Raw genomic sequence first — 21,154 nt, 5'->3', positions numbered from 1 at the left:
TTAATTTCATGTTCAGTTGATATATATGGACTCTTCAGCGTAATCATATTTGGATTAAAGTGCAGTATTTGTGTATATTCTCTGAATCTTTTACCTTACGTCCTTTTTTCTAGAAGAAGATGAAGAAAAATATATATATATATATATATATATATATATATAATTATTGTATGCATTCACAGACATATATTTCATACATTTGGCTTTTAATCATATGATCCCTTTCTTAAAACCGGGAACCTTGAAAAATGGAAATGAGTGACATAAAAATGGACCTGAAATCAAGCTTGCAAATGTTTGACACCTATACATTTGTAAAAATAGGACCTACACATTTGAAAAAATACAACTGATAAAAATACCAATTGCAACATGAAAAAATACAACAGGTAAAAATACCAATTGCACCAAACCTAGCCCGACGCTTTACAGTTCAGTATGGTAGATGTAAACATGATAGCCAAAGAAAAAAATAACTGTGAATGTATGTATGGAATGACAACATATACAAATAAACTAGTTTAAATTTATCTCAAACTCAGATCTATCAAGCACAAACAGGAATCAATTTTTTTAAAGAATAATTGTTTCTATCCTTTCATATCAAGGAATTTGAAAGAATAAATACATGACACAGGATTTAAAAAAAAAATTAACCCTTAAAAAATTTGACCCCTCGATAAATCCAGATTTAATATAAATCTATGCTTGTGATGTCTACAACAAACATGTCCCAAATGTCCCAAATGCAAATTGAAATGTCCAATACTCTATCTCTCCCTGATTATGATACTCATGACCAATGATACAGTTCAAACCTGTTTACAAGTTAAAGATTGTTAGGCAAAAGTATCATTGTAAAATCCCAGATACAGAATTCCGTACAATGTTTCTCAAGTAGAGATTTAACAAGGAATCAAAGCGGACCTGTTCTTATATAACAATGGTAGAGGAAATGGCTACACATCTGTAAATGTAATATTTTTTTGGGTTAACATGTCCATATGCTTTGTCTTTTACTTAAATGGTTGTCACATTTGTCGATGCCTTGGATGCCCAAACAACCAGTTTTTGAGCTTTATCAACTGCACAAAAAATGTATTTTCTTCACCGTCTTCCTTTTTTCCTTGAGACCCGGCAACGATGTAGCCCGTTGAGCCTTCTCTAAATCGATGGCGTACATGTTTCAGATACTCAAACAACATATCCACCCAAACTCACTTCTGTGTTTCCTTTCCCCTGCTTCAGGGATATACTAGTTCTGGCCCTATTTCCGGGTACTTCCAGGATCTGCTAGTCTGAAAGAAGCCAAAGCAATAAAAAGTGTCATCAAAATCTTTAAGGGACCCACGGGCCAGACCATTTGGCCTCAACAGAGACAAATCAACTAATTTGTTTCCTGAATGCCTGGGGCTGTAGAGAAATATCCTGAAAATGATGGTATTTAAAATAAAGATATTCTTCCTACTTTTTACCTGGGGTTTTTCCTAGCAGACGGAAATCTTACAAAAGAGATTGGGGAGGTGGAAAAAATTAGAAGTCTGGACAAACGAAGCCCTTTCCCTCGTAGGTAGAATTATCCTCATTCAATCTGACATCTCAGCCATGCCCGTTTTCCCACTGTTCTGGCACCAAAGAGTGTGATCAATCATAAAGAGCATCTTTAAACAACTCCGGTGGTAAGGGACATCCATGGAGAAAAAAATGCCACCTTCTAAATTAGAGGTCAGCGTCTAATAATTAGAGGTCAGTGAAGGGATAAGAAAACTGCAGAAAATAAGGAAGGCCCTTTGCACAAAAGTGCATTGAAGTCGCTAGTTGGAGCGTTTGCAAGGATGACAAATGCGGTTGAAAACCCCACATTATCACCTTGAATGCTAGAATTCAATCAAAAGAAAGTGCATTAGAGTTAAGAGTGGAGTGCAAGATGCTCTGGATCAGAACCTTAAAGAGTAAATCCAGGGAACAAAAGCCTAATATCATTGATAGGCCAATCCGCTTTCCCTAAAGGTTCATCCATATAGCATTATGAGCAGCAAGACAAACGTGTTTTTTGATATCTAAACAATCACAATAAGACAAAATTATGGTATGATGCAATGTTAAATTTCCATGAAACTCTGCAACTACTTAGATGGATAACTGAAAACTGAAAACTGAAAACTAGTTTACTTTCACCAAGATACAAAGTTTCTTAACAATTTATAAGCAGTGGAATAAAAATACAGAGATAAAAACACATCATACAAATTGACACACTCATTTTTCTTAGGAAACCCAACAAGGAAACCCTGCTTGCTTGATGAGGTGTTTTATTGATTGTCTTGAAGCGATTAAATCTATTACAAAGCAATTTGTCTCTCCCGAGAAAGCATTCTACTTCTCTCACAAATCTCAGCTGAGAGGGAGTGTTAAAATTGGCAACTAGGGCCAAACTCCATGTGGATCATCTTATTTATTGCAGCTGATATTTTTCTTGGATCCCTCTCATCGAGAGGTGTAGGATTAATCTAAAGATCATCCGATTCCGATAAGTATTCATGGAGATGTGAATTTATTAGTGTTATGGGACAATTCATCAAGATCGGCTAGCAACCAAATAAACCCCACTTGTGCTCAACGTTTTAGTACAAATAAAGGAGGACTTCAAGTCATTTAACACTCATCTCTTGTGATCTCACTCTCCACTTGTTTTGGGTTTTTAGTCAAAGAGGAGGTCTAGGGGAGATGCCTTTTACGCAACCCAAGTAAGGGTCATCTAGGAGATCCTTAGCCGCAGACTTGTAGGAGATCTGGCCGCAGATCTAAGAGGAGTACCAATGTTTTAAAAAACGGCCGAATCGAATCCGAAATGGCCGAGTTGATCCGAGTCGTTGGGATTTTTTGTGACCCGGCAGAAAAAACGGAACGATAGGCCGAATCATTGCATGACTCGGTCAACTCGGATGGTTTTGCAATAACTCGGCCGAGTCAATGAATGCGGCCTATAACCCCAAAAAAAATGCGATTTTTCATATTTTTTTAAAGAATTTTTAACTGTTAGCTGAGTGTTGGGGACTCCAAGGTGTTTTCTAAGTTAGTTAAATGCTATTTGGGGTCCATTCCCCTCTCCTAGTATTGATATGCTATTCAAATTTCATGGTAATGTAAAATTCTTAAAGTAAAAGTGACATTCTCCTTAATCTTCATTCCATCATTTTACTTAAATTTTTAACATTACCATGAAATGACTCAGGATGTTTGAGAGTGGTTCCGGCCTCATATGGAGAAAGTAGAATTTTAGATTTCATTCAAAATCCAGCAGACTTATCAGTTTTTCAGGATTTCAGGATTGGAGGATTGCATGTTTCCATTGAATTTTGTCATGTATTAGGGTGTGGAACTCGTATTTAATCAAGAGCACCAATCCCTCTATGTACCTTGATGTTAGTGACATTGGTTGTCGAACTCCTCTGGGATTCACTCCCAAACCGGGACCTTCTGAAAATGTCGCTCCCGCTCCCGTTTTCGCTCTCGCTCTCCACTTTTGCTCCCGCTCCCAAGTAACACTGAGCCAGATGATGTTGGCAACTCTAGTAGTAGCCAGTAGTATTGGTCACAGACTTTTGTTGTAGAGGCCATTTATAGCCTCCTTGGTTATGTGTTTTTGTTTTGATCTCTATATCATCATCGTGTATGTATTGGACAATGCATTGGGTGCCATTTTGGTATAATGGATATATTCATGAGCCTACTTTGATCATATGTTGTCTTCTATCTATATTCTAATGCTGTGTGTTTGGAAACATGAATGAAAATCTTTAAATTATGTGTTTTTATAAAAAATAAATATTTAATGTATTTTTTACAACGATCGAGTCATTGAAATCGAGCCGGCCGAGTCAATACCGAGTCGGAGTCAACCCTTGGCCGTGTCGGAGTCGGAGTCGGAGTTTTAAAACATTGAAGAGGACCTAATCCGCAACTAGAAGAGGCCCTAATCTGTAGCTCGAAGAGTCCTAATCTGCAGCGAAAGAAGAGCCCTACTCCGCAGCTAAAGGGAGCCCTAGTCCGCAGCAAAGGGAAGGCCCTAATCCGCAGCTAGAGGAAGCCCTATGCTGCCCTACCTAAGGGTGGTATGAAGATGCCCTAGCCGCAGCAAAAGAAGATCAAGAAGAGGACAGTTTGCTGGGTTGATTTGCAGACTGTCCTAGGACTGTTTGAGGGCTATCAAGACAAGTCCGAGTTGTTGTTCAAGGTCTGAGTTGCTAGGTAGAGAAGGTCGAAGAGCTAGATGGACAAAACGCTGAAGAAGAAGGTGTGTTTGGGCATGTGTAGGGACTGTCTCATGACAGTGCTAGGTCGCAGGCCTTAGCACACAGAAAGAGTTGCGTAGAGGGTTGTTAAGGTGGACTAGCCCCTTAGAAGGCAGCGTGGACAAAGAGGAGGCTTCACTAGGAATGCTGCAAACCTTTGAGGGTTGGTTTGTGGACTGTCATAAGGGTTTAGGGCTGCAGCACGTGCCCTAACCAAGGTTGTCAAAAACGCAGAAGCAAACATCAATTCAACAGTGTTTTGTAGGGGTGTTGGATCCTAGTTTAGGATCAATACTATAGTTGGTTGTTGTCTTGAAAGGTCACCTAGCTCTTGTTGTTGTAGGTGACAACAGGGCCATGTTTGGGTATGATATGCTGGACATATTATGGGACAGAAACAGTATGTACAGCAGCATGTATAGGCACAACTGTTGCAGTGGAAGCAGTATGTACAACAGCATGTATAGGTACAACTGTTGCAGTGGAAGCAGTATGTACAACAGCATTTATAGGTACAACTGTTGCATAGTGGAAGCAATATGTACAACAGCATGTATAGGTACAATTGTAATAATTGCAGCATAGTGGAGGCAGTATGTACAGCAGCATGTATGGTACAACTGTGAGTGGTGCAGCATAGTGCACCGTGATGGGCATTGGGTACAACCATGACTGGTTGCATTTCCGTGACAAGAGCAGCTCAGTGAATGGGTGCAGCATGATGACGAGATGCAGCACGAAGATATAAGAAGAATTGGTCAAGGGTTTTCCCACATTGGGGTTTGTCCCTGGCTAGCGCCACATCTTGTGTCCTCTTGTCTTGGCTTGTCTTCTGCGATTTATGTTTTTGTTCTATCTGCAGTTTACTTTAACGCTGATGTGATTGCTAATCTGGAAAAGATATTGAGCTAACTATGAAAATTGAAATAAATTGCTCTAAGCATAGAACATACCTAAACTTAACATGGTATCGGAGTTGAGGTGAAGACAATGCCTAACCAATAGTGAAAGAGCAATCACCGAAGACAGTAAGGAAAGGAAAAAAGGATCAATGGGTTCCTCATCCCGCTTCAAATTCACCAAGGGTGAAATCGAAGTAGAGAATATTATTAGAATGGCACAGCGGAATATGGCCTACCTAAAGATCACTTCATTGGGAAGATTGGATCTTGGGGTGGAAGGAAAGGCAGATAACTAGTTCGGCCATTATGCGAAGGAGTGCCCAAATGGCAGGGACACATCACTTGATGATGGTAACAATCATTCCAGGGACATCTTCAATAGTCAGAGGAATGACAAGTAATGCAGGTCATCAAGGAAACGATTGACTCTTCAAGGAAAGCAAAGAACCCCATGTATGAAGAATCAGATGTTGTTTCTAATAAAATAAAGAAGCGTTATCTTGTATTGGCCCTCTCCTTCAGATTCTTTGGGAATCTGGCTTATCGATTATAGTGCTTCAAGGCACTTCATCAGATAGAAGGGTGCTCTCTCTAATTTGGTAGAGATGGAAACAATCGTGGGATTATACTTGGAGCCGATGCCACCTATCCTGGAAAGGGTGTAGGGAATGTTACCCCTCAATTGAATGAGGGTAACTCGATTCATTTACAAAATCTCTTTTATGTACCTAATCACAAGAAGAACCTTGTGTCCATTTCGACAATGGAAGTCAAAGGTTACAGGGTGGCATTCATCGATGGAAAGGTACATGTTTGAAAATGAAATTTTCAAAGATGCTTTTACTCATGGGTTCAGGGTTGGCAATTTGTGTCAAGTTGCAGGATGGTCCATTGGGGATCATGACATATCTCATCTATAACACCTAAGATCTACTTTATGAGGCCCTAACCGATGTGAGTCAGATGGTGACTCGGATACTTAGATTCAAGAAGAGCATGAAGGTACATGTCTGAGATGTACAAAAGGAAAATCTTACAAGGGGACCATTCTCCTCATGTAGTAGGTCCACATGTTTGGAACAACCCGAGGGGTTTGAAATTCATGATTGGCAATCTCATGTATACAGGTGGACTAAAGCCCTCTATGGCTTGAAGTAAAACACCCCGAGCCTAATATGAGAGGATTGATCGCTGTCTGATGAAGCTGAGATTCACTAAAAGTGAATTCGATCCAAATCATTGTTTGAAGGTTGTGGATGATAAACCTCTTATACCGGCACCTTCTGAGAAACGACCTATTTTGACAGGTGCAGACCCTCTCACTTGCAAAAGTAAGAGGGATTTGGATTCCAGATGTGGAATGGTAAACTGCAAGCCCATGACTACCTCGAGGATCTTAACTCTCAGAAGTTATATGGTGGTGATGCCGAACCAGATTTGGGAAATGCCTCTGAGTTTCATAAACTCATCTGCATTGATGTTCTAGGTGAACTTCTGTCTGTATATATGCTTTGCAGTTAGCATGGTGAGCTCATATTTGGTTGAGCCACACTAGATTGGTGCCAAGAATCTTCTGAGATATCTTCAGGGCACAATCTCTCATGGATTGAGATACACTGCCGGAAATATGAAGCTACATGATTATTCGAATGCTAATTGGGCAAGCAGTGTGGAGGATCGCTAGAGCGCTTCTCAGTGTTGGTTCTCTCTGGATTCTGCTTCGATATCATGGATGAGCAGGAAGCAAAAGTCGGTTGCTATAAGCACCGCCGAGACCGAATACATAGCTATGAGTATGATCTCGTGCGAAGTTGCCTGGTTGTGGAAGCTCATCAGTGAGTTGTTTGTACACATGATGAATACCACTGTGATTCTTTGTGACAACCAAGGGGGGATTCGATTATTGAGGAATCCCGTATTCGATGATTGCTCCAACAGATAGACATTAGATACTACCTTATCAGGGATATGGTAAGTCGATGAGCGAGGAGGCTCCATCGCATTGAGACAGATGTACATGTCGTAGACACTTTGTCAAAGCCCCGGGGAAAGCTCAAATTTGTGATTTTCCCGAACGACTTGGAGTTGTTGAGAGACCTTCGTATAAGGGTCCTACATGTTGCATGCACTGAGCTCTGGGAGCTCTGGGGGGGCTTGGGGTACTTACTGGAGCGACATACGACCACAGGGCGACTCACCCTCTCCCAATGGTGTGCTATGTACAGGGTGACATGTTCAACCTTTCCCTGTGAAAAACTTATTTTTATAGGCTCTATTACGAAGGACACATGCCAAACATGTCCTCATATATCTGTGTCCAACATGTAGGATACGGGGCAAGGCCCTTTGATAGTGCTTCAAGGGGAATTCAGGTGAGGGTAGGAGTAATGGTGGTATCATCAGAAATAAAGATGGTCAAATTATTTTCATTTATTTGAAATTCAATGGGAAGCTGACAAATAAACCAAGCATAAGTGATCGCACTGGTCGAGAGGATTAAGTTTTGCAGATTCAATTATATCTGTTCAACAGAAATTGAAGGATATTCTAAATTAGTGTTAATAAGTTGAATAAAAGATCATCCCTATAAAGATTGGTTCCTCTGAAATAAATTTAAACTAGGTCAGAGGTCTAGCGACAAAACTGGACTCATATACAAAAGAAGTAAAAAGATTACTGCTTGGTTAGAAAACCAAGCAATAGAACTATAGTCTGATCTAGTAATTTCTGAACTGGATAGAAAAACCAGTGAGACAAATAAGCAGACCCTTCAATTGACAAGGGTAATAGAACAAATCCCCCAACATTAATTCTCTGCAGCCCCATTCAGACACTCAGGAGCTTGATGACTGAGCGACAAAGAGATACCGTAAAACAAGAAATTCAAAATAGATGTATGGATCATTACAGGAATCATGCAATGGCACTGTTTAGCATGGGCAAGCCAGTGCTGCACTTGGAACATGAGAATCTTGCCCCCCTGAAAACTTCTAGGTGCACTCACTGAAAACCAAGGGGGCTGAGATAGGCCATGCATAAATCAGCAAAACAATAACAGGTCTTATCTACTGCAGCTTGCATGGAGTGTCGGTTTACCGTATGGTATAATGTCTACACTGTTTATTTACTGATAATTTTTATGACGGCAAGACTAAGGTCAAAACCTCTAAAGAGATCTGGAAACAAAATCATCCTCCAACCAAGCTTCAAATGTGTTTGTTTAGCATGAAACCTCTATTTCAGGATCTGGAAAGTTCTGCAATTCTGAAGGTATGAATATAGAATCTATAACCTCTAGAAAAATCCCAGACCCAGCTTAATGGTATGACATATGTAATAATCATTTTTTCCCTAGGAAAAAAGAATAACAAAAAAAACACCACAGCAAAAAAGGATAAGCAAAAACAAGGTAGTTCCAAAAGGTGGCCATTCCTTAATCAACAAATATTTACAATATTTAGTCCGGACTTGCAAACCAGTTACTGATAATTGCAAAACTAATAGTGAACTAGGATCAGGTAAGACATCTCAAGCTCATATCATCGCCATAAAAATAAATCAAGGTGTCTGTAGGGGAGTCTACTACAAGATATTCATAAATATCTATCAAACTGCCTCGATGTAGGAGCATCTACTTCAAGACTTTCATACAGGCACTTCGAAAATACCTACTTGCAAACCAGTTATTGATAATCGCAAAACTAATAGTGAACTAGGATCGGTAAGACATCTCAAGTTCATATCATCGCCATAAAAATCAATTAAGGTGTCCAGCGGGGAATCTACTACAAGGTATTCATAAATATCTATCAAACTGTCTCAATGTGGGGGATCTACTTCAAGACATTCATAGAGGCACTTCCGAAGATAGCTAAGGGCAGACACCCATGGGCTTATATTAGATAGCTAAAGGCAGACACCCATGGGTTTATATTGAATACTTTATGATATCATGTACAATCCAGACAAATAACATTCTCATACATAAGTAACATGCCTCTATAATGGAGTCCCCCATAGTGCCTTTGTTGTATCGTGACATCATCCAATTTTACTCAATTTTCTTGGAACTATGTGCTTCCAGCCACGTTTAGTGATGTGCACTGTCTCAAAACATGGGGACTTATGTTCCCACCCTGCTTCCTATGAATTTTTGTCTGCCTCCTCTTCTTCCTCGTCCTCCTTGTTTCTCAGAATCGCTATATCATAGCGAGTTCTCTTCCTTCATCGTCTCCCCTTCCTGCTTTAACAATCATCAGAATATGCGAATGCACCATCCTCGCCATTTTGAAGAAAAAGACTAAATTTTCCTTGACCTTCTCTTCCTCCTCCTACATTTGTTCCTCCTCATCATCCTCTGTTAAAATCGGTATCGGAGCCATCATCTCCGCTATCTTCCAACCCCGTAACTATCGAAGTTTCGACTCTTTTTTTCCTGCCTGTCCCAGCTCTCACAGCAGCTTTTACAAAGGCACCATGCAATAATCATCTCAATTTCAGAACCCTTGTTACTCTACGTGACATGACTGAAATTCGCATTCAAAGGAACTATCCCCGAACAACATTTATGTAGCAATTTTCTCTCCCAGTTATGCATAACTCGTCACTTGAAATAAGAGCTGTCATGATGTCCTCTCAAACGAAAGCGACAATACGATCCAACAGTGTTTAAAATCACAACTGGAAAGAAGCGAAAACAAATACTTCTCTCCACTTTTGATTACGGTTGAAGTCGTATCACTGCTTCTGCTCATCATGAAGCCTCTCTCCAGATAGAATAAATGGCATAATTGAAAGAGAAAATCACCTCATGGATGTTGTTGGAGCAACCACTATCATTCCATGGTTTCCTCCGCGTTTACTGTTTGCTCCTTGAAACCGATAGCGCAAAACCCCGTGCGTTTGGAACCCCGCAGTTCTCTGCTGGGAACCCATGGTTTGTGGACAACCGCATCCGTCCAGCCGTGGCAGTCACCTTCGATTCGCCTTCATTAGCCCTCCCTCCCTCGCCTCTCCAGAATTCTATGGAGAACGAGTTCGAAAAAATAAAACCCTAACCAAAAGAGATGGGCCTTGCTGTTTAATACATGTCTTATATAAAAAAATAATTGATAGTCAAAATTATTGTAAACAGATCTAACAATAAAGTTTAGTTGTTGTTTATGCACGGGGAAATGCAATTATTTCTGAGATTTTATTTAAAATTCGAAGTAATAATAATTCAATTCTTAATTGATAATATTTATATGATTGCCAAATTGAGTTTAAATTATTAATATTTAATATGATATTGTAATTTTATATAAATAATTTTATTTTTTAAATTAAAGTTGTAAAATTCAAAGATATCATTCGTGATTTTATAATTATAGAAAATTTAGTAACAAAAATATTTGTATAGGTTTTAAAATTTGAAAACAAAAGTTACGAGTAAAAAATTGTTAGCAAAAATCAGTGTATAAATGGTAGAATTCAAGAATATTGGATTGTGATTAAAAAAGTTATGATAAATTCATAATATTTATGGTTTATTGAGAAGAGTTTTTGGAGAAAATTACATCATAATTCATTTGTCGATACAAGAAATCAATAAGTGTGATTCATCGCTACAGGTTATTTAACTGTTATATTTGACGAGAAAACAGCGATATTACATCCCTGCATGGCCACTGGGACTAAGGTTCATCATTTTGAACAGACATGCTTGTAGTTTTCGAAGTTGAAGTCAGATCTGGTGTTAAGAGATGCAGAGATTCCTCTATCATCCCGGTTTTTGCCCAGATTAATCATCGCCTCAATACTCCTAGTAGCCCTCGCCTATTTCTGAAGGCAAGGTCAAATATAACCGTTTTCTGGTCAAATATAGTCGTTGAATGATCTACTCTCTCTATTTAACCTGTAGCCATGATCTAGTTCTTCAACTTGTCCTGATGATAAATCACACTTGTTGGTTCAAAACTTGTAACAAATAAATTATGATGTGATTTTCTCCAAAAACTTTTTTCAATAAATTTGATATGGATTAGAAAACTTAAATTTAACAATATTTATAATTTTAAAAAATAATAAATAATAATATATATATTTTTTTTCTGTGTAAAGACTAAGCTATTGTATTAAAAGAAGAAAAAATATTTACAAAGAGGACTTAGCCTCTGAGGATGCATAAGGCCACCCTCTGTCAGAAGAACAAAGCAGGTGCGAGTGGCCACCTGAATTACAAAGAGAGATTCCATGGAAGTGAACATAGGCGAAGCTGTTGCAGGTGGCCACCTGACTTACACAAGAGACCCCATCAAAAGAACAGCAGTAAGCTGAGTTGGCTAACCATTGATTCATAGCTTGTGTCTTGTGGTTTGCTGCTGGTAGCATTGTAACGAAGGAGAGTAAAGAGACCATTATTTCCAGAGTTCTGGAGACACCACGAACTCTGAAAGGTCCCCTACCCAATAACAAAACCTGGGCGCCGCGGATAGAGAAGAATCCCCACCAAAACATGACCATCAAACAAGAGAAGAAGCAGGAATTAAGCCTTCGGAGGCTCACCTTGTGCATTATTATCGACTTCTGGCGGGAGAGGAAGCCAGTCAAACATGGTAGCATCTCCTATATCTTCCAGGCGAATTTCCGGTGGATGAACCGGCTGCGGGTGCGTGACCAGTCCAACAACAGGCGCCACAGGATTGATATCATCTGGAGGAGGATCTTCTGCATTACCAACCTCCGCAATCGCCTGGGCATTTCGAGTTTGAACTTGCTCCCCATCGTCCTCCTCCTGGCTAACAGTTTCCTCCTCTTCCTCCGTGGCAATCACTGTTATCATGAAAGAGACAAGCGATTGATTTCGCCTGCACCTGAAGGTGAAGCGGGAGGTATGAACCTGGCTTTCAGAAGGATCCGACTCCTCTGAGGGAGAAGAAGGAGGCGCAACTATGGCAAGCGGAGGAATTGCTCTGGCTTGAGCTTCCTGCCTTCTTCTTATCCCCCACACTCCTCCTCTTCTCGGGACTCCTCTTTGACGCGGGGCCATGAGCATGGGAGATCTCAAGCACTTAATACTGACAGACGAAGTGCCAGGACGTGACCCAGAACCAGTAATCCCTGAGAGGGGAGGCAAAGTCGTGACTCTTTCACACAGAAAATCCTTAAGAGAAGCCGAGACAGAATTATGGTACCTCACTTTCCCCTGCACAGCCGAGAGCGAAGAGAGCGCACTCTGGACAGAGGTGAAACCTCTGCAACTCCTCACAAAGCCAGAATTGGGCACCTTTCCACCATTATCACCAGAATTCATAACAATACTCCACGCTTTCCAAACCTGGAGCCAATGCTCCATTAAATAGACATCCGCTTGGAACTGTCTGGAACCAGACAGAGCATCTCCCGTCGATTCAGAGTACAGGGCGCTTAAATTCGCCATGCTTAAACCCATCTCCCACATTCCTTGCCGTCTCCTCAGCATTTAAAGACTTTAATGCTTAGCAGAACCGTCCTGTCTAGCCACCGGATGATGCCAGCTGCCCGATGCAACTTGTTCAATCGATCCTCAAGCTGCCACCCGCATCCGGGTGTGAGTAGACCTGTGGTTGCATGTCTCTATCCAATATTGCTTGGAAGGTAGAGAGTTGATCCTCCGGAACTGTATCATGTAGAGGGCCTGCTGAGAATTCTTTCCCATTATCCACCCCTAAATTAGCTAGGAAATCAGCTGGCTTGTTCCCTTCCCTTTTGATATGTTTGAAGGAAACAACTCTATTCTCCTGCAACCAGTGTTGAACTCGTTCCAATCTTGATGCTAGTCTCCAGCTGCTGCTGACCTTGTGTATTTGTGAACCCTGTTGGAGTTTTAAGGCCATATTTATAAGAATTTGGGAATCCCCTTCCACAATTATAGGTAGAAAATTGCCTTCCTGCGCCAGTGTTAGACCTTTCCATAAACCTTCCAGTTCCGCCGCATTGTTGGTATTCCAGCCTATTGTGCCAAAGAAGGTAATGTGAGGTTTGCCCTGGTGATCTCTAATGATGCCTCCATAACCGGTCTGACCAGGATTACCTTTCGATGCGCCATCGAAATTAAGTTGGAACACGTTTATGGGTGGTGGCATCCATTTTACATTGTGAGTTTGGTGCCTTCCTGGGTTAGCATTGACAGAGATTTGGGCTTGTATCTGTATCTGCCAGTTATTCCAGATGGCTAGCTCCTGAGGATGCTTTGGGAAGTTGTCTTGGGACCAGCCTTTTGTGGAGAGAGTTTCACTGATATTGTTATGAATTCCCTTCCAAACCTGCTCCAGTGTCATTGATTGACCCTTGAATATCCTCCGGTTTCTTTCCTTCCAGATATTCCACATCAAGAATCCCGATATTATTTGCCATAGGATGTTTAAGATTTTACATTGGTATGGCGTTTGAGGCCAGTTGCGTAATGTGCCTTTGATATCCCCCATTACTCGGCCTTCCTTTTGTCATCGAAATGCCACCTTTTCCCATATCTTTCTGCTCATCTGACATGTTTGCATGAGGTGGAGAGCAGATTCTTCTTCCTGATTGCAATTGAGACATATGGAAGGTCCTAAGAAACCCCTTTTTCTGAGGTTGTCCCAAGTGAGGATTCGGTTGTATGAGGTTAAATCAAAATTTTAATATTTTAATTATATTTTAAAAATGGGAAAAAATTTTAACCATATTTTTTCCGTTCTAAATTATTGAAACTTATATAATAATTAGTAACCGAATTTACTATAACTAAAATAAATAAATAAATTATAAATAAAGTTGAAATATAACTTTGGATTATAAATCTCCAAGTGGCTTTTCCATTACATTTCTATTTTCTATACGAATAAATAAAGTTGTTAAATTATATATTTTAAAATATATTTGCACCGTAAATCAGACCTCCAAGTTATATATATTAAAAATAAATTTTATTTTTAATATCTGTAATTTAATTATAGAAATAATTTTAATGTTATTTAAATTATCCACCATTTTTCTGAAAGTTTTTTTTAATAACATAAGCAGAGTACTTCCATGAAGCACTTTTATGATGTACTGAACTGACTCGGTGAATAATGCATTTAATCGATATCCCTCAAAACTTCTTTATCGTAATAAACTAAAGGCCGTATTTTTTTTGCCTAATTTAGAAGACGTCTCATCCTTCAAATGTTTTATGTTATCTCATAAGATTGATTTGATTTGTGCTGAATTTTCATAATATTGAGTTTTGATGTATATATTATTATTTATTTTTAAAATAAATTTTATTTTTCATCAATTATATTTATAATTTCATAGAATTATTTATTTCATTTATGTAAATATGAATTAATAATAAAATAAAAATTCAAATTTCAAAACCAATATAATTAGTCTTTCATAAGTATAAGAATTGGGTTTGTGCAATTAAGATCAAGAAATTAAAAAACTATAAAAATACAAAATGTAAATCTAATAGCTTTGAATTTTTTCTACAATGAAGATCAAGAAATTAAAAAAACTATAGAGATACAAAATGTAAATCTTATAACTTTATATATTTTTCTGCAATCAAGATCAAGAAATTAAAAAAACTATAACGATGCAAAAATGTAAATCCTATACCTTTATATTTTTTGTGCAATCAAGATCAAGAAATTAAAAAAACTATATAGATACAAAATGTAAATCCTATAGCCTTATATTTTTTGTGCAATCAAAATGAAGAAATTAAAAAATATATATAAAGATACAAAATGTAAATCCTACAACCTTCTATATTTTTTCTAGTATGAGAAAAAAAATTAGATTTTTATTAATAAAATTTGTTTATGTATTTTTATTTGATAAGTCCTTCTAGCATTTATCATTAGGATTATATTTATGTATTTATGTTTGATCAAGTATTTCATTTCTAGCATTTATCACTGGGATTGCCAAGATAGATCGATATGACCCATATGTCCCAATGGGCAATTAACACAAATATTTTTGTTACAATATCACCTTCATAACCGGCATAATCATGTTTACAATATCACCATCATTTACTAAAATAAAAGTAACATCAAACTATTAGCCTCATCTAGATATTATGTAAAATAACTTTATGAGAAGAGCACCAAAAGAGTATGCCTTCCATCTATATCAAGTATAAAAAAAATTGTCCAATTCCATGATAGTAGTTGTTGTTGTATGCATTTGTAGTTGATCTATCTAGGAAGATAACAATAACCACCTTTTGATAATGCATTTGTGATGTCATTTTGCTTTCGTGAATGTGTATTAAAGAAATTTTGAGGTCTAAAATGAGTCTCCTAAGGAATATTATAGAATAATAGTGGAAGTTATATATATATTCAACTTGTATCTTCAACTCCCTATGATTTTACTCAATTTTCGAGCAGGAGCATTCGTTGGATGTTGAATTTAATTTTGAATCCATGGAGTACCCATGTTGAATACTTTTGATGGACCCTACTACACAAAAATGTGAAGTACATAAACATAAATAAATAAATAAATAAAATAAAATAAAAATAATATATATGTGTGTGTGTGTGTGTGTGAATGTGGGAATATATAAGAAAAATACAACCTACAAGTGCAATTAACCTAAAAGGCATATATATATTATATAAAATAACTATATAAGAAGAGCACCAAAAGAGTATGCCTGCCATTTATATCAAGTATAAAAAAATTGTCCAAATCCATGATACCAGTTGTTGATGTATGCACTTGTAGTTTATCTCTCTAGGAGGATCACAATAGCCACATTTTGATAATGCATCTGTGATGCCATTTTGCACCCGGAATATATGAGAAAAAGACAACATATCAAATATTCCAATCAGATTTTTTATCCTGTGCATCTAGAAAGTAAGTGTGGGGGGGATTAAAGGAAATCTCGTCAGCAACCCATCGAATGACCGCTTTTGAGTCACCAAATATATCTCTATCCTTGATTGGTAACCAGTTACCACAAAATAAAACACACGCCCTCGTGTTAGTTCCCAAACCATTAAACCAACTAAAATGATAGAAGTGTCCAAGTTTTATGACAATGAAGGAACCACTCCCACATTTGTTCCTATTTCAAGCCCCATTGAAGAAATCGACCAAATATCGCTATCTAATCTCAACAATTTTGATGCATCGCTTCGAACACTTTCCCACCCAAGGACCAATATCATTGAATTGAGAACAAATATTTATAGTAATCCAATTGATGTCCACATGAAGATCCTCGAAAATGCTCTTGTTTCTGCACTTCCATATTCTCCATATGACAAAGATAGGCAATGTATGATATTTTATTATCCATACTTCCAATCATTCATATAGGTAGGCACCGATGAAGAATTCCAAGTTGTTTTGATCTTCAAAATGGACAATATAGATCACCATATGGAAATCTCCATCGAGCATATGAGCAGAAGGTGGGTCAAATCCTCATGGGCGCCCTTGCATAAGATGAACCATCTTGGGTCGATGAACCCATGATAACATAAATTTTCCCATGTTAGGATTTAATTTATCCTTGCCAACCATAATGTTAAGTGGAATCTGCCATGACTGAATATTTTTAAACCATGCCTAATCGTTAGTGACTTGTTGGGACTGAGTGGTGAGATTATAAACCTCCTTCACGAATACCATACCATTCTTAAGCTTCCCATCCCAAATGAAAATGTCCTCCTTATCCATTAGAAATATATTGTCCATGGAAAGATCATTGACATATCTATCCCAAAATACGGCAAGATCACTGTAAATGCCTAGATCTCGTGAGCTGAGCCAAGTAGGACATAGAGTAATAGGAGCTTGAGCTGCCAGAATTTGATTCAGATAGTAAATTCCCATATTATGAATATGTCGAATGAGCAGAATAAACATTGTATAATCCCCTAAAAAACCCCAAATCGGATCCAATCTGAGCTCAACCTACTATGATTTCCCATCTGATATTGTTAATCATCCATATTTCAATTTTCATCATGCCTCTCTAATATAGGACATCATTCTTGGAGCCCTTTCCCCATTCTTTATCCACTCAGACATCGACAAATAATTGAAGTATTTCTCTTTTATAATGGATTTCCAAATTGTTGGAAACACTAAGAGGGGGGTGAATAGTATTTCTTTTCAATTGTTTGTTTTACTAGTTAGATCACTTATATTTAGAACACAAAATGAACAATAAGAATAAATAATTTTATTAATTTCTTCTTTACAATAAATGAAATACAATATATGTAGGACTCCAACCCTAAATGAAGACATTGATCTTCAATCTCCAAGGCTCCAACCTGTATTTGCCAAGCACTGACTTGGACTTCCAAGGCTCCAACCTTGTCAATTTTGAGGGACCAACCTCAAGGGCTCCAACCCTATGTCTGGTTTAGGCTCCAACTTGGTTTCTTGAGGACTCTGGTCCTCCAGGGCTCCAACCCTATCCTCCAAGGCATCAACCTTGTCTTTTCGAGGCTCCAACCTCTTGGGCTCCAACCCTTACTTTACTTCGTCAAGATGTATTTGGTTATACTTCACGGCTCCCAATGTTTTCTTAAACAAGCCTTGTCAATCTTCAATTATGTCTTCCCTTAATCTCCACGTCACATCATCAATGACAACCTTGTCTTCTTAGAAGGTATCGCCACTGCTCTTCATGTCACCCAAACAAAATCTCCAAGGTTACCTCATTATGACTTCAATGCATCATGGTCTTCAATGATCTCCACAAATCTTCAATATGCTGCTTCACAAAGTTATCCAACTTTGCACTATTATGTTCTCAAGAGAAGACTTCAACAAGCTCTATTTGTCTAATCCCAATAAATCAACACTTCGACCAAGACAACTATGACAAATTCGACCACGATAGCTTCAACCACAAAAACTACGGCATCTTCGACCACGGTAGCTTCAACCACGACAACTACGGCAACTACAACAGCTTTGACCATGACAACTATGGAAAATTCGACCACCATAGCTTCAACCATGACAACTACGGTGGCTTCAACTACGACAATTGCGACCATGACAACTACAACACCTTCAACCATGGCAACTATGGCAACATCGACCACGGCAACTACGGAAGCTTCGACCACGGCAACTATGGCAGCGTCGACCATGGAAACTACGACAACTTCGACCATGACAACTTCTCTACTCCCAGCTCGAACCTGTGGGAGACTATTTAACCCAAGAATAATTCCACAAACTTGTCTTCCTTGCTTTTCTAGGTTGCGGCTGCTTCTCTACGTCTTGTGTTGTCTCCACCGAAAAATCTGAGCTTGAATGGATGAATTTAGGTTTATATTTATAGTGGTTTCTCCATATTCTAACGGGACATGTCTCTTTGCCAAGAGTAATGAGCCTACTCAATTCCGCTTGGAAAGTTTGACAATTTTTGACATATGTTGATTTCAAAAATTGATTTCTCTTCAACGGTAAGGAATTTAGGGGCATGTAATAACTCGTTAGAAAGAGGAAAAATACCTCTACATTCCTATGCCAATCCCATCCTTAAATAGGGTCATTTTACCACCAATAAAATTATTTTTGTGAGACTATCAATATTATTTTATTTATGGCAGCCACTAGGATTTTAGTTTTAGGGATCTAATGTTTAGGGCTCCTTATTTATAGAATTAGGTCATCAAGATGCTTAGGATTATGGCTTCCTTAAAATTATCATGGGCATCAACAAGATTAGGGTGCCTTTTCAATATGTATTCATGGGCATCTTCATTTAAGGTTTCATCATCAATGATCTAAGGTTTTTCATGGACATTAGGGCAAGGGCTTCTTCATCAGGATTAGAGCTTTATACACATAGGCTTCCATTCATGTATCTTAAGGGCATCATAAGTATTAGGACTTGCATCAATGTATTAGGGATAAGGCATCTTCTAGAGTATTAAGGCCATTTTGATCATGCATCACCAATCTAGGGCATAAATGTACTTAGGGCAACAACATGAAAGGGCTTACGGCATGTATCACAAGAATATTTTCCATCTCCAACGATTCCATATTGACATCAATGACAACCTTGACCAACAGTCTCCCCCTTTGTCATTGATGGCAATATTCTTTCCCTTCCAACATTTTCTCCCCCTTTGTCATTGATGGCAAATATTCTTTCCCTTCCAAAATATTGATGGAAAACAAGGTGCCCAAGTACTCCCCCTATTAAGTTGCTTCTCTTCATCTTATTTTCTTCATCAATAATAGTTCTTCGTAGGTATGTTACTCCCCATGCCATGATGTTCTTCCTTCAGATAATGAGGTCCATGATAGATGTGTCTACATGTGATGAACCAACTCCCCATATCTGCATAAACTCCTCTACCTCAAGAAAGATTACTTGCTTAGTGATAAAATGGAAGAATCTTCAACAATATTCCAACGAATGAGTAAGGGATCATGTTCTTCAATGGACTTTCCCCCAAGAGATGATCTATCAAAGGATGATTGTCCATGAGTGACTCATCAAGGATTTCATAGGGCCCTTTCACAAATAGCTTCTGCAAGAATGATCCCAAGCTCCCCCTAACTATATGCATGGTGTCCCTTTTGGGAATGTCTCGTCATTAAACACTTGGGATATCACATCTTGATGTCTTCATCAAATCAACAACATGTGTTGTTGGCTAGAGTGTCCAAGAGACTTTTAGGTCCAATTTAATTATTTCTCCATGTTTGTGTAACTTTCTTTTCTGACTTGGTTGTCATGATTCTAGCTTGTGTAGGGACCCAATTCAAGTTACAATCACGTGCCATATGTCCAATGTTATGGCAATTGAAGCACTCCATCTTGTTTATGAATGAGTAATCATGACTTCTTCTTTCAAAATTGCTTCTGGGAGATTGATGGGGACCATTATATTTGTCTCTGTGATATGCCCTACAGTATTTTGCCATGTGCCCAAAGTTTGTACAAGAATAGTAATAACCAAGAAAGATACCTTGGTACTTGGGAGATGAAGATTTCCTTTATGTAATTCTGAAGTATTTTTGCCTTGGGATTCTTTGATGATATTCGTTGCCTTTTGTATTCTTGGCACCATTTGGAAGTCTCCTTGGAGTAGGATTTATTCCATAGTTGTCTTGACTCTTCTCCTTACCTTTGCTTGAATTGGCAGCATCAACATTTCTTTATGGCTTCCTCACATCCTTGTTGTTTGAAGCATTACCATTCTCGCTTGAGGATTCACTTGCATAGCCAAGACATGATTTATCAAGGGGAGACCTTTAATGACTTAGGATGTCATCTAGGGTTTGAGAATTTTTCAAGTTCTTATTCAACAAGTCAACTTCCTTTTTAAGAAAGGCAATTGCTTCCTTCATTTTCTTACATTCTTCATCCCTCTTTGATAGAATGATCTCCATTTCTTCCTTCAACTTGGTTGCTTCACATGATTAGACCTTAAGAGAAGTGATTTCTAATCTTAACTTGGTGATGTCATCATCCTTTTCTTCTAGTTGGCACATCATGGTGTTTCTCTCCTTTTTTTCTTCATCAACTTGTCCTTCTATGAATGCTAAAGCTTCCATCACCTTCTCAGCTCCTTCTGCTTGATTCCTTGCTTCTTCTAGTTGAGATCTAAGAGAGGAGACCTCTTCCTTGTATTGACTAATCTCTACTTCAAGTTTGTTCAAGTTCTTGAGCCTTTGTACAAGGTGGCTTCACAAATTTTCTTTCCTTTTCTTTGCCTTATCCAATTGATTTGTCATGGATATGATTTCTTCATGATGCTTTCTTTTGTTTTGATGAAATTCCTCCTTAAGTTTAGTGAGATCCTCATATCTTTCTTGTACTTGAAGCTTGAAAAGGTCAACTTCCTTCCTTGTCTTGTCCTGGTCACCATCTTGTGCTTTCTTCTTAAGTTCCTCATTTTCCTTTTTCAAACTGTTAATCTCTTCCATGGCAAATATAATTTTAGTAAGGAGATATTCTTC

General features: G+C 38.3%; 1 long non-coding RNA gene across 1 annotated transcript in view; it reads right to left on the bottom strand.

Moving 5' to 3' along the window:
- Positions 1-713: 713 nt before the first annotated feature.
- Positions 714-21,154, bottom strand: part of LOC149216034 (uncharacterized) — a 90,469-nt gene continuing 70,028 nt past the window's right edge. Inside the window, exon 3 of the long non-coding RNA XR_016250525.1 lies at positions 714-1,298. This is a non-coding gene — a long non-coding RNA (uncharacterized LOC149216034). The remainder of the gene's footprint in view (positions 1,299-21,154) is intronic.

This window comes from Pinus tabuliformis, chromosome 1_1 (assembly GCF_031772625.1).
Source record: "Pinus tabuliformis cultivar Carrire ecotype Pingquan chromosome 1_1, CPIR1, whole genome shotgun sequence".
NCBI lineage: Eukaryota > Viridiplantae > Streptophyta > Pinopsida > Pinales > Pinaceae > Pinus > Pinus tabuliformis.
Note: the sequence above shows the minus strand (reverse complement) of the source record. Positions and strands in the feature narration are given on the sequence as shown.